This window comes from Lepus europaeus, chromosome 1 (assembly GCF_033115175.1).
Source record: "Lepus europaeus isolate LE1 chromosome 1, mLepTim1.pri, whole genome shotgun sequence".
Taxonomy (NCBI): domain Eukaryota; kingdom Metazoa; phylum Chordata; class Mammalia; order Lagomorpha; family Leporidae; genus Lepus; species Lepus europaeus.
The window spans coordinates 25,855,335-25,868,376 of NC_084827.1; positions in this window are offsets into that span (position 1 = coordinate 25,855,335).

Below are 13,042 nucleotides of genomic sequence, written 5' to 3' on the forward strand. Positions count from 1 at the left end.
TTCCATTAAATGGTGTAAGAATATTAGAGACTTGCTCATTCCAAAATATTTATAATAGGCAGAATTCTAAAATTTGCCCAAGATTTCTTGCCCTAATCTCAGGGACTAGAAGTGTGATAAAACACCAGGTTCATGAATATGTCATACTGCCTGGCAAAAAGGATTTTTCAGATATAATTAATACTACTAATTAGTTGACCTTAGGTTACTAATTAGTCAACTTGAAGACAGGACACTGTCTTGGATAGTCCAAGTAGGCCAAATATAATCACATCTGCTTTCAAAGCAGAACACAACAAAAGAAGGAGGCAGAACATTGTGAAGCTTGGGTAATACTTGACATGCTGTTTCTGATTTGAAGCTGGAGCAGGCCACATTAGAAAAAAAAGTGAATTGGGCCAGCACCGTGGTGCAGTAGGTCAATCCTCTGCCTTCAGTGCAGGCATCCCATGTGGGCACTGGTTCTAGTCCCGCCTGCTCCTCTTCCAATCCAGTTCTCTGCTGTGGCCTGGGAAAGCAGTAGAAGATGGCCTAGGTCCTTGGGCCCCTGCACCCACATTGGAGACTGGGAAGAAGCAACTGGCTCCTGGCTTTGGATCAGCGCAACCCCGGCCATTGAGGCCACTGGGGGAGTGAACCAGCAGATGGAAGACCTTTCTCTCTGTCTCTCCCTCTCACTGTCTGTAACTCTACCTGTCAAATAAACAAACAAACAAATAAATAAATAAATCTTAAAAAAAATAGAAAAAGAACGAATCAGGGCTGGCACTGCACTGTGGCATGGCAGCTAAAACTGCCATCTGCAATGCTGTTATCCTGTATGGGTGTCAGTTCCTGATTGTCCTGCCTGCTTCACTTCCAATCCAACTTCCTGTTAATGAACTGGGAAAAACAGCAGAACATGGCTGGATAAAGGACCTGACTCCTGGCTTCAGCCTTGCCTAACACTCGCCATTGTAGCCATCTGGAGAGTATACCAGAGGGTAAAAGATTTCTCTCTCTCTCTCTCTCTCTTTTTTTCTCTCTCTCTCCCTTCCTTCCTCTCTCCCTATGACTCTGACTTTCAAATAAAGAAATCTTAAAAAAAGAATAATAAATTAAAGAATTGGAAGAGGTAACTGGTGTCATGGTAACCAACATGATCCACCTGCCTGGCAGGCTGCCCACAAGTCCATTGTGTAACTCTTTGGCTCTGGGCCCACTATTATCTGCAAACCCACGTAAGCAACTGGAGGGCATGGTTAGATGTGCGCTTGTGGAGATGTGGCTATGTGACTGTATGCAGCTACTGGTACATGTGGTTTCTGGTGTATATGGCTGTGCGTGGATGTGTGCAGATGTCTCTGTGCTTATGTCCAACTGTGGCCATGGACACAAAGGTGGGTGTCTCCTGTGGCCCCACTGGGGTTGGGGAAAGTCACTGTTCCTTGTGCATATCTCACCACTGGTGTGAGTAAAGCAGATATAAACCCACAAATGGCTCCAAGTTTTCTCTGACCTATCAGAATCTGAATCTGCTTGTCCTAGGCCCTAAGCCCTGGGAATATACCACCTCATAGTAACTGGAAACAAATCCTCAGCATGAAATAGTAGATTTTCAGAACTGTGTTTAGTGGTAAAGAGGAATAAAAAGAAAGCTAAAGATTAAAGAAAAACATGGATTGCTTGACCTTGATTTGCCTGCTGAATATCCTAAGCTTTAATTTTAATTGTATTCCAAGCATGTAATACTACATTCAATCACAGCCATGCATTTTGGATTAGTGAAGATTTAACAATAAGTTTTATCATGACTTTGGTGTTATCTGACTGTATGTATTCAGTAACTTCAATTATAAAACATAATTTTCTGGATTCTACCCAATATGAAGGTACATGCACATTAACAGTCTTCAGAAGCAAGTACTTATAAATCCCAAATGTAAATATGAAAATCAATGTATCAAACAATCTTAGGATTGGAAGAGAAAGAAAAATTAAAGAAGTGCTATTTTCTCTTTCCATTAAGGACTATGAGATTAAATAAAGTTTTCAAGACTTCCAATTGAAGTGAAGCTTATCTTTCTTGTATATTTTCCTTCCACTTTATTATTCTTATTTGTAGTGTAAAAATTTAATACAGCGTTACCATACTTCGAGTTTATTAACTTTGCTCACCTTATATAAAAATCCCAAGAAAGAGTACAGGGGAAAGAGTACTTTTCAAACTTCTATACTAATGCTCTACTAATGCTGCTTTCATTGAATCATATTCATCTCCTTAGCACCTGAGCCCCATACCTAAGTGCATCCTCCTGTCGGCCGAAATAATCAGTCTTGTCTGAAAATAAAAGTTTGAGTTTATTCATCAAGTTAAACAGGATTTAAATCTGTAAGCAGCCTGAGTTGACTGCTTTACAAATTCATCTTTGGTTACAGGTTTCATATGTTTCCTATAGGTTGGGTGTATGTGTACTGAACCAGGTCCAGACAAGACAGATTCATTCATGATTGCTGATCACATTAAAAATCAAGACAGATCCCTGGTAATAATTACTGGATTGGTTATTGATTTTAGGAGTCAATTACATCCCCATACTCCACACTCAATACTGCTTAGATGAGGGAGAGGCAAACAACGAGGTTTTTGATGTTTAGACGATGAATTGTTTTGACAACAATGTCATTAGGACGTAAAGCTGACTGCTTTTTCCTGGGTCACAGAGTTTGTCAAGAAGTCAGGTTACCTGAGGAACTGACTTCAGTTTGTCTTCACAGCAAAGACAGTTTCCCCCTGACTTGGCCCTTTGCAGTTCCGTTCCATTCTTAAGTTTAAAATGATGAGAAAAAAGAGAGAGAGAGCGACTCTAAAATTAAAAATCTTAAAGAAATGTTCCATAAGCATGCTCAGTGTAAGATATCCAAATGCTGATTTTCAAAACTATTTTTCACACCAATTAGGCTGTGGTTTTGCAGTTTTCCTCTTTTACTATTAGCAGACAGTAACAATAAACATAACTAGTCAGTAGAGACTTGAATGTGTTTTATAAGATGAAAATTGCTTTGTTTCTATTACTGATGGCTTCCTTCTGCTAGTACTGAACAGCCACAGTTACGTGAGTTGTTACACTAATTCTTTGCTTAAACGCTTTGGGGTTGCAAGGCAAAGATAGACAAATGAGGTCATAGGTGATAGTAAGGATGGCCAAAGCAGCACGGAAGCACGTGGACCCACTTCAGCAGCCATACTCCTGTTTAAAGCTGCATCATCTCCTGGGGTCAACCAAGGATATTTCAGACTAAGGCCTAAGAATCCAACTCCTAACAGAGCAGCCTCACACTGGTGAGAGCATCCAATAGGAGACAAACAACTTGGGGTGAAAAAGATCTCAATCTACCAGGTATTTTGATTGAATAGACTTGGAGGGACAGGGGTATCTCCATCTTTGCAAACTACCTTCTATGTTTTTCTTTTTTAAAGATTTATTTCTTTATTTGAAAGAGTTACAGAGAAAGAGATAGACACACACACACACACACAGAGAGAGAGAGAGAGAGAGAGAGAGAGAGAATTTCTTTTTCATTTGCTGGTTCACTCCCCAGATGGCCATGACAGCCAGGGCTGATCCAGCACAAAGCCAGGAGACAGGAACCTCATCAGGATCTCCCGCAAGGGTGATGGGTCCCAAGCATTTGGACCATCTTCCTAGCTTTTCCCAGCTATTATCAGGGAGCTGGATCAGAAGAGGAACAGCCCAGAGTCAAACTGGCACCTCTATGGGATACCGCATCACAGGCAGCAGCTTTACCCACTAAGTCACAATGCCTACCCAGAGGTGGTAAAAGACAACACTGTGATAAATTTGGTACAGAAAAAATTAAGCAACTGATGCTTTTCCAGTGTATTCTGCTTTATCTAGTATCACATAAAACTATTTAAACTGGGCCAGTGCTGTGTCGAAGCGGGTTAACACCCTTGCTTGAAGCGCCGGCATCCCATACGGGTGGCCAGTTTGAGTCCTGGCTGCTCCTCTTCTGATCCAGCTCTTTGTTATGGCCTGGGAAAGCAGCAGAAGATGGCCCAGGTCCTTGGGCCCCTGCACCCACGTGGGAGACCCAGAAGAAGCTCCTGGCTCCTGGCTTCGGATCGGCGCAGCTCCGGCCATTGCGGCCATCTGGGGAGTGAACCATCGGATGGAGGACCTCTCTCTCTCTGCCTCTCCTCTCTATGTGTAACTCTGACTTTCAAATAAATAAATGAATCTTTTTAAAAAAAGTACTAAAAAAAGGCTAATGTTCCTTTAAAAAACTATTTAAACTTTACCTTGTCATATAGTCTTGCATTATGATTCTTTAAAATCTGTTCCAATACAGTACCAAGATAGCCACAGACTAAAAAGAGAACTCATTGAACAGAAAAGACAGTTTTAAATGTTACCTATCACATCGAAGTAAGGAAAAAATGCTGTATACAATTTTATTTTCTATGCAAGGCAGCTGTAACTCACCACTATCCTCACTTCTACACTATTAGAAGCTATTAGAATAGAGGCCATTAAAAGACCCAACTCAACTGGGCTTAAAAACCTGATGAGAACATGGCTCAGCGGCAGATGGTAGCAGGAAAAAAAAAAAAAAAGCAAAGCACAAGTAAGAGCAGGAAATGAAAATGCATACTGAGAGGGAGCACACTGGAATCTTTATCTAACCAATGAGAAATTAAGTTCAGTAAAGTAAACTTATCTAAGATTTCGGTATTGTATGATGTGAGATTTTTGCAAAATCCTCAGTGCCTCAGCTTTCCTATCCTTTAGGTAAAGATAATAATCACAGCAATGTCTGTGTCATACGATTGTTGAAAAGAGACACTGACATAACTTAAGCAGAGAACTTAACACAGTGCCTGACACACAGTAAGTTCCAAGTAGCACTCAGGTTTAACTACAGGAGGTCCATGCTACTGTAAAACAGACGAGTTTCAATAATAAAATATTCCCCATAGGTAAGCCAAATCCCTTCTTCTCTTTCAATTTAAACTCATATGTTCTCATTCTGTCATTCATGGCAACAGGGAATAGTGGGACTCTCTGCTGTGCATGATGACCCTTCACACTCCGAATGATTTCATGTAATCGGAAACATTTGTGGATGTAGAGCTCTTCAGGGAAATGTGTGTCCCAATCTAATTTCACAAAGTAACATCAGGACGGAAACAATCAATGAAGTTACTCAAAATGAAAGCACTTTAGAGAAAGTCTTTTAATCCATCGTTAGGCCAGCAAAACATGGAGAATCACTGATGTCTGAAAGATGTATAAGAAAGGGTTTCCTACATCTATACTTCTGACTACATTTTGAAGCTTAAATCAAAGGTTAGGGAAACATCTAATCTATTAAATCAGAATAATTTAGAGTACGTTAGTATATTAGAATATTTATTTTGGAACGATTTTCCTAAGATATCTTAATCTTGGCTACAGTTTTTTGAAAGTTGATTTATTTGAGATCTCCCATCTGCTGGTTCCCTTTCTGAATGCCACAACATCCAGGGATAGACCAAACCAAAGCCAGGATCTAGGAACATCTGGATCTCCCAAGTATGTGGCAGATCCCAGGTATCTGGACTATAATCTTTTGATTTCCCAGATGCATTAGCAGGAAGCTGAATGAGAATCATGGAGTAACTGGGACTTCAACCATAAACTCCAAAATGGGATGTGGAAGTCCCAAGCGTCAGCTTAACCCATTGCACCACAATGCTCATTCCTTGGCTTAATTTTACTAAATACTTACAGACAGGAGACACCACCAACATATATTTGGACCCTCACAAAATTTTCAGGCATTTGTTTCACATTAGTCCTCAGTGAGTTCACTGTGGTTAAATTAGAATTTTTTTGGGGGGGGATAGGCAGAGTTAGACAATGAGAGAGAGAGAGAAAGGTCTTCCTTCCACTGGTTCACCCCCCAAATGGCCGCTACGGCTGGCATGCTGCGCCGATCCAAAGCCAGGAGCCAGGTCTCCCATGCAGGTACAGGGCCCAAGGACTTGGGCCATCCTCCACTGCCTTCCCGGGCCACAGCAGAGAGCTGGACTGGAAGAGGAGAACCGGGACAGAATCCGGCACCCCAACCAGGACTAGAACCCAGGGTGCTGGCGCTGCAGGAGGAGGATTAGCCTAGTGAGCCGCAGCACCGGCCTAAATTAGAATTTTTAAACTAACTTAATTTCTGAAAATGTTTATTAGCAAGAATGTTTATGGATAAATATCACACAGTGATATAAATATCTGCTGAATAGATGTTTCTTCAAATAGTATATAAGATGTAATTAATTTTTAAATATTATTCTAGGACAATTTCACAAAGTAATGCTTTTGCTGCTGCTAACTTCTTCTCCAACTTAAAAAATATATGAAGGGGCAGTGCTTTGGTGCAGAGGGTTAAACCTTGGCTTAGGATACCTGCACTTAGGCCATCTTCCGCTGCTTTTCCTAGGCACATCAGCAGGAAGCTGGATCTGAAGTGGAGCAGCCGGGACATGAACCAGTACTTGTTTTGTATGCCAGGTTGCAGGCAGCAACTTTATGTGGCTTTATACCACAGTGGCAGCTTCTAAACTTAAATTTTTAAGCCACATTCAAAAAGTTGATTATTAGAACTGAAAACTAAATGATAAAAATTAACCCTTTAAAAATAAAATTATGTGAAATTGAATTGTCCATGGTATAGCTATTAACTGCTACAGAACATCCTGATTTTTCACCAGTGGCCAGGTGTGTTTGCAAAGGTGGGGAATATCTGACCTGAGGGCCAAAACGTTCTCCAAAATTATAGAGTCTCATTCTGCCATGGCAACCGCAGGTGGAACTCAAAACAAATAAACTTCCAGCAGGCTGTTTAAGTTGGCAATTTTCTTTGGCCCATGAATTGTGTTGGAAATATCCAGATGACTCTTGGCAGAAAAAAGTTTCCCCACCCCTGTGAGGACTACTGCTGCCCCAGAAAATTTAGAGCAGCCCATGTAGAGAACTGAGTAGAGAGTGAAGAATGTGCCTAAGACTTTTTCCAGAGATACTTTCTGTTAGCTGTGAGCTGTTTCTGGCCTACTCTGGTATGCAATGAAGGGGTCAGGAAAAAAAGTAGGTCAGGCACACCCTCCTTCCCTCTGAGTGAGTATTCCTCTAAAGTCTATTCTATCATCCAGGGTTTGTCTACTGTATACCTTAGGCAAGATTGTCCTGTCTTGGCTAGATATGAGCCTGTGCTCTTTGACATATCTCAGTTATACTAAATTAAATTAGTTTTCATGGTAAAAACAATCAAACTGTCCTTATGCATGCATAGAACTACTTAGAATAGATGATATTCCACTTAAGTCATACATCAGAGTGTTGGATTTTCACTCCACAGAAATCTTCTATGTGAAACAGAGAGGTTGGAGAGGGAGAGATATGTAAATATTTCACCTGACATTTCCCTAACAAGATAATAATATGAGAATTAAAATAAATCTACATTAATTGTCATGTACTAAAGGGAAGTTACATTGAAAATACGATACTCAAAAAAAAGAAAATATAATACAAAATATTTTTGTAATAATTTTCTTGAGAGGTTAAAATTATCATATATAGATTTAAGTATAAATTGATTTCTTAAGGATAATTTGATACACATATGAAAAGCCTGCATGTATGTATGAAAGTACAGTCAATTTATATGACGATATTACAAGAAAATAAGAAACATACATTTCAAGTTTTATTTACAGCAATGATATAAGAACATTTTGCACAATGCAAGAAAATAAATTAGGGGACCAGCATCGTGGCTCAGGTTAAGCCCCCTCTTGCAACATCAGCATCCCTTAGGAACTACTGGTTTGAGTCCCAGCTGCTCTGCTTCTGATCCAGCTTCCCGCTAATATACCTGGGATGGAAGCAGATTATGGCCCAAGTACTTGGGTCCTACCCACCTGGGAGACCCAGATGGAGTTCCTAGCTCCTGACTTCATTGCAGCCATTTGGGGAGCAGATGGAATCAATCTTTCTTTCTCTTTCTGTCTCTCTCTCTCTCTCTCTCTCCCCTTCTATCACTTTGCCTGTCAAATAAATAAATAAATATTTTTTAAAATATAAAATAAGCAAAACTAAAATATTTGTGACATTCATTATGGTATATGCAAATGATGTCATGCTATTATAGCTACTGTTTTTTGAGATTTTGTTTGTATTTTGTGTACTGAAGTTTCACTAAACCATGTCTACATACAGATCGTCTCATTTTTTCTTCATTTTATCCTTAAGGATTTGTTAGGTTTCTGAATCTATGGAATGATGTTTTACATGAATTTTGAAAAATTCTCAGTTCTTCAAATATTATTTCTGTTGAATTTTTACCCTTTCCTTCTAAAATTCCAGTACGATGATTTTTAGGCTTTGTTAATTCCATCCACATTTTTTTTTTTTTTTTGACAGGCAGAGTGGACAGTGAGAGAGAGAGACAGAGAGAAAGGTCTTCCTTTGCCGTTGGTTCACCCTCCAATGGCCACCGTGGCCAGCACGCTGCGGCCGGCGCACCGCGCTGATCTGAAGCCAGGAGCCAGGCGCTTCCTCCTGGTCTCCCATGTGGATGCAGGGCCCAAGCACTTGGGCCATCCTCCACTGCACTCCCTGGCCACAGCAGAGAACCGGCCTGGAAGAGGGGCAACCGGGACAGAATCCAGCGCCCCAACTGAGACTAGAACCCGGTGTGCTGGCAGTGCAGGCGGAGGATTAGCCTATTGAGCAGAGGCGCCGGCCTCACGTGTTGCTTTAATAGTTTCCATTCTTTATCTTTCTGTACCACCTTCTGGGTAATTTACTTAAGCCTAAAATTCCATTTCTTTCTTTCTCTTTCTCTACTGTATGTGATCTGCTGTTAAACCTACATAATCAGAACTCTATTTTTGCACTCATATTTTTCATGTTTCAAATTTCCATTTGGTTTAGTTTTTCCAGTTCTGCTTATTTAAAATTCCTTAAAGTATCTTCTGCAGTAGGCCTCTGGTGTAGCAACTGGGATGCACAGGTCCCATATCAGAGCACCTTTGTTGGACTTTCAGCTCTGGTCCTGATTCCAGCTTACTGCTAATACCCAACCTGGAAGGCAGCAGATTATGGCTCAGGGACATGGGTTCCTGTCGCACACATGGAAACTTGAATTGAGTTCCTGGCTTCCAATTTTGGCCCAGCCACAGCATTGCAGACATTTGGACAGAATAAGTTCATAAGTATCCATATTATGAAATATCTATGCAGATTTCAATTTTTTGTGCCAAAATAAATTTGTCTTAATTTCAATTTCCTACAAATATTTTGTAGTGCTCTTATACTTAAAGTGTTCACCACAGGGCCTAGGACATAGAAAATACTCAATTAATGGTGATGCAATCATCATTAACAAGTAGAAAAAGTAAAAATATGTATTGAATTAGAGCTTTTTGTTTTCTCTCTACTTTTCCATTTTTTCCAAATTCTCTTTAAAAAATTAAAAACCTGACAATTCTAAACTCAGATATTAGATTTGAGTGACCTTACACACAGGACTTCTGTTAAAGCATTGGTGAACAACCTTAAAATAAATAACAATTATGGAAGTGATAGTTTGAATAATTTGAAAATATGATCAGCTAAAAATTTCTACTTTGTATCTAAATCTGAAAAAATGATCACTGTTCAGTTTTATAAATTAAATACACACATACACACACACATAGACACAGGAAAATTTGTAAGTAAAACAAATTTTGACCAAAGTCATCATGTTCAATATTTTACATCTACATTAAAATACTAAAAAAGCTTTTAAAAACTACATAAACATTAGCTTCTTTAAGATTTTCATAACGTTCATGTTTAATGTATTTACTTCAAAGACCTCATCTTTGCATAATTAAAATACATTCTTAAAATTATGGTAATTACATTTTTTCATCTCATGAGAAAAATGCAAATATCTTTGTTTTCGGTTTGCAGCCATTTTTCTTTCATTTTGAGTCTCCACATAGCAGATATTTAATTATTGTCTTCAGAAAATAGTTTTGTTTGAAAAATCAAATGTTTTGTAATTTCCATGAAATTTTTAGCTTTGATCATGTTTTTAAAAATTGATTTATTTATTTTTTATTTATTTATGACGTAGAGTTACAGACAGAGGGAGAAACAGAAAGAAAGGTCTTCCATCTGCAGTTTCACCCCCAAGTGGCTGCAAAGGCCGAGGCTGGGCTGATCTGAAGCCAGGAGCCTGGAGCTTCTTCCAGGTCTCCCCTCATAGGTGTAAGAACCCAAGGACTTGGGCCATCTTCTACTGCTTTCCTAGGCCATAGCAGACAGCCGAATTGGAACAGGAGCAGCAGGGACACAAACTGGCACCCATATGGGATTTGGGTGCTGTAGGTAGAGGCTTAGCCTACTATGCCACAGCACTGGCCCCAATTTTGATAGTTTTAATATTTACTCATGGAAAGTAAAAAGAAAAAGTTCTATTAAGGAGTTGTATGAAATCATCTTCCCATGTCTTTAATTTTTTTAAATGCCTCAGAATATGAAGGCAAACTGGTAGCTATTATCCAACTAATCTAATTAAACTGTTTCCTACCTTTTCTTTGATAACAAGTACTTCATTTTTCAAATGAAGTCAATCTGCTTGGGTAAAAACTCACTTCTCTTACTCCTCTGCACTGAACTGTGTTCATGTGACTCCATCCTAACCCATGAGATGAAAATAGAAATCTTCTGAGAGTTGGAGGAAGAGTGGTGACCTAAGAAAGTTTGCACATTCCCCAGCAATGTCCAACAGGCAAATATGGCTGGTGCTGTTCATCCCCTCTATATTGTTTCCTGGAATTCAGATGTGATACCTTGAGCAGCCATTTGTGATACAAAGCAGGAAGCATGAGGAAAAAAAAAAAAAAAAACCAACACAGAACACAAACATAGAAAGATCCTTAGTTCCTGATGGTGCATTAAGCAACTCAAATTATTCTTGACTGGTAGAGATTCCATCTAATCACGACATGTACTTTATTCTGTGTTCCATTTTCACCTGTCTCAATCAAACCTGTAACATTCCCAAGTCTTCCCAGACTTTTCCCTCTCCTTAAGCTCCGCAGTTACTCCATTAGACTTCTCTAATCTCTACAAAAATAAATCAGAGGCTTTGGCAGTACAAATCAGCATTCTTCCTTTCAACAATACCAGGATATGTTTTGTTGAGTCCGATTTTCCCAATCAATGCACAAGGCACAGTCGCGGATGCAAAAGCAGAGGTTTATTTGTTACCAGCGGACTGGGACCCCCTACCCACACACAGCCCTTTAGCAGTGCCCAGGCAAAAGGCCCCCTTCCACATTCAAAAGAAGTTTTAATAGCCTCACATAAACAAGTATGCACGTCACCTTATACGTAGGTTACCTTCTTATTCTCTGTATGGCAAGGTATTAGGACCCAACATGTTTATTGGTTCATTTAAATGTAAAGGCTATATGTTATGTGGCGGGAACACCGCACAAAAGAGATGGCACAGGTAGGAACTGGCGGGAAGCATTGAACCATAAATTCCAAGGGAGCTGGTGGGGAGCAGAAGGTCATAAATCCCAGAGGAGCTTACTTTCTTTGTTCTCAAGAACCCAGCCTGCCTCCTTTCCGGTCCAGAATGAGGCCTGTCATGGCCTTACAGCTGGCAAGCAAGCAAGCCAGAGTGAGAAACCGGAATTTAGCAAGCTAGGGACTCCAACTCCTACAGTTTTACACCTTAAACACTAACATGCATGATTCTTCTGTTTTTTTCCCTCAAAAATAATTGGAAAATATATGAAAATTTATTTCAAATATTTTTAAAACTATCAAAAAAGAATCAGAATAATTCAGTGTGTTTTTTCCCTAAAAATCCTAGGATTTTTTTTTTAATTTATTTATTTGAAAGAGTTACAGAGAGAGGTAGAGACAGAGAGAGAGAGGTCTTCCATCCAATGGTTCACTCCCAAAATGGCTGCAATGGCTGGAGCTGAGCCGATCCAAAGTCAGGAGCCAGGAGCTTCTTCCAGGTCTCCCATGTGGGTGCAGGGGTCCAAGGACTTGGGCTATCTACTACTGCTTTTCCAGGCCATAGCAGAGAGCTGGTTTGGAAGAGGAGCAGTTGGGACTAAAACTGGCGCCCATATGGAATGTTGGAGCTTCAGGCTAGGGCTTTAACCCACTGTGTCACATCACCAGCCCCAGGATATTTTTTAGTATATGTGCTGCTAAAGCAAGCACACCCCAGGATATTTTGTAACGGTTTCATCACTCCTATCATCTCTGCTATACATACTTGGAAATAGGCAAAGAATTTTAAGTTACTCAAAAAATTACTCTAAAAATTAGAATCTAATCATGACAAAATATTTCTTGAATTGTAGCTTTGCAATAATCTTTCAGTAATTACATGGGCTTAAAACATTTCTCTTGCATTCTTGAATTTTGAATTAGCTTAAAGATAAGTTTATGTTTCTATTTCATATTCCTTAAAATTTTATTTTGATTTTATTAGTGATGTTTTCATAGTCCACATTTTTAAAATATTTATTTATTTATTTGAAAGGCAGAGTTACAGAGAGAAAGAGATCTTCCTTCCACTGGTTCACTTCCCAAACAGCCAAAATGGCCAGATCTGTGTCAATCCAAAGTCAGGAGCCAGGGACTTCTTCTGGGTCTTCCACATGGGTGCAGGGGCCCAAGTAGTTGGGACATCCTCCACTGCTTTCTCAGGCATATTAGCAGGGAGCTGATTTGGAAGTGGAGCATCAGGGACTCAAACCAGCACCCTGGGATGCCAGGGCTATAGCACCCACTACACCACAACATTGGCCCCTATATTCCACATTCAAAGTTTGACCAATTCCCTATGGAAGTGGCATCTCCAGGTGAAGCTGGTGTCTGCTGATGACATGTGAGCTGTGGAGAGCATGCAGGTGCCCAAAATATGTCTTATTCTCTTCAACTTCCCATTTTTAAATTAAAACACGTAGTCTTCAGAAATT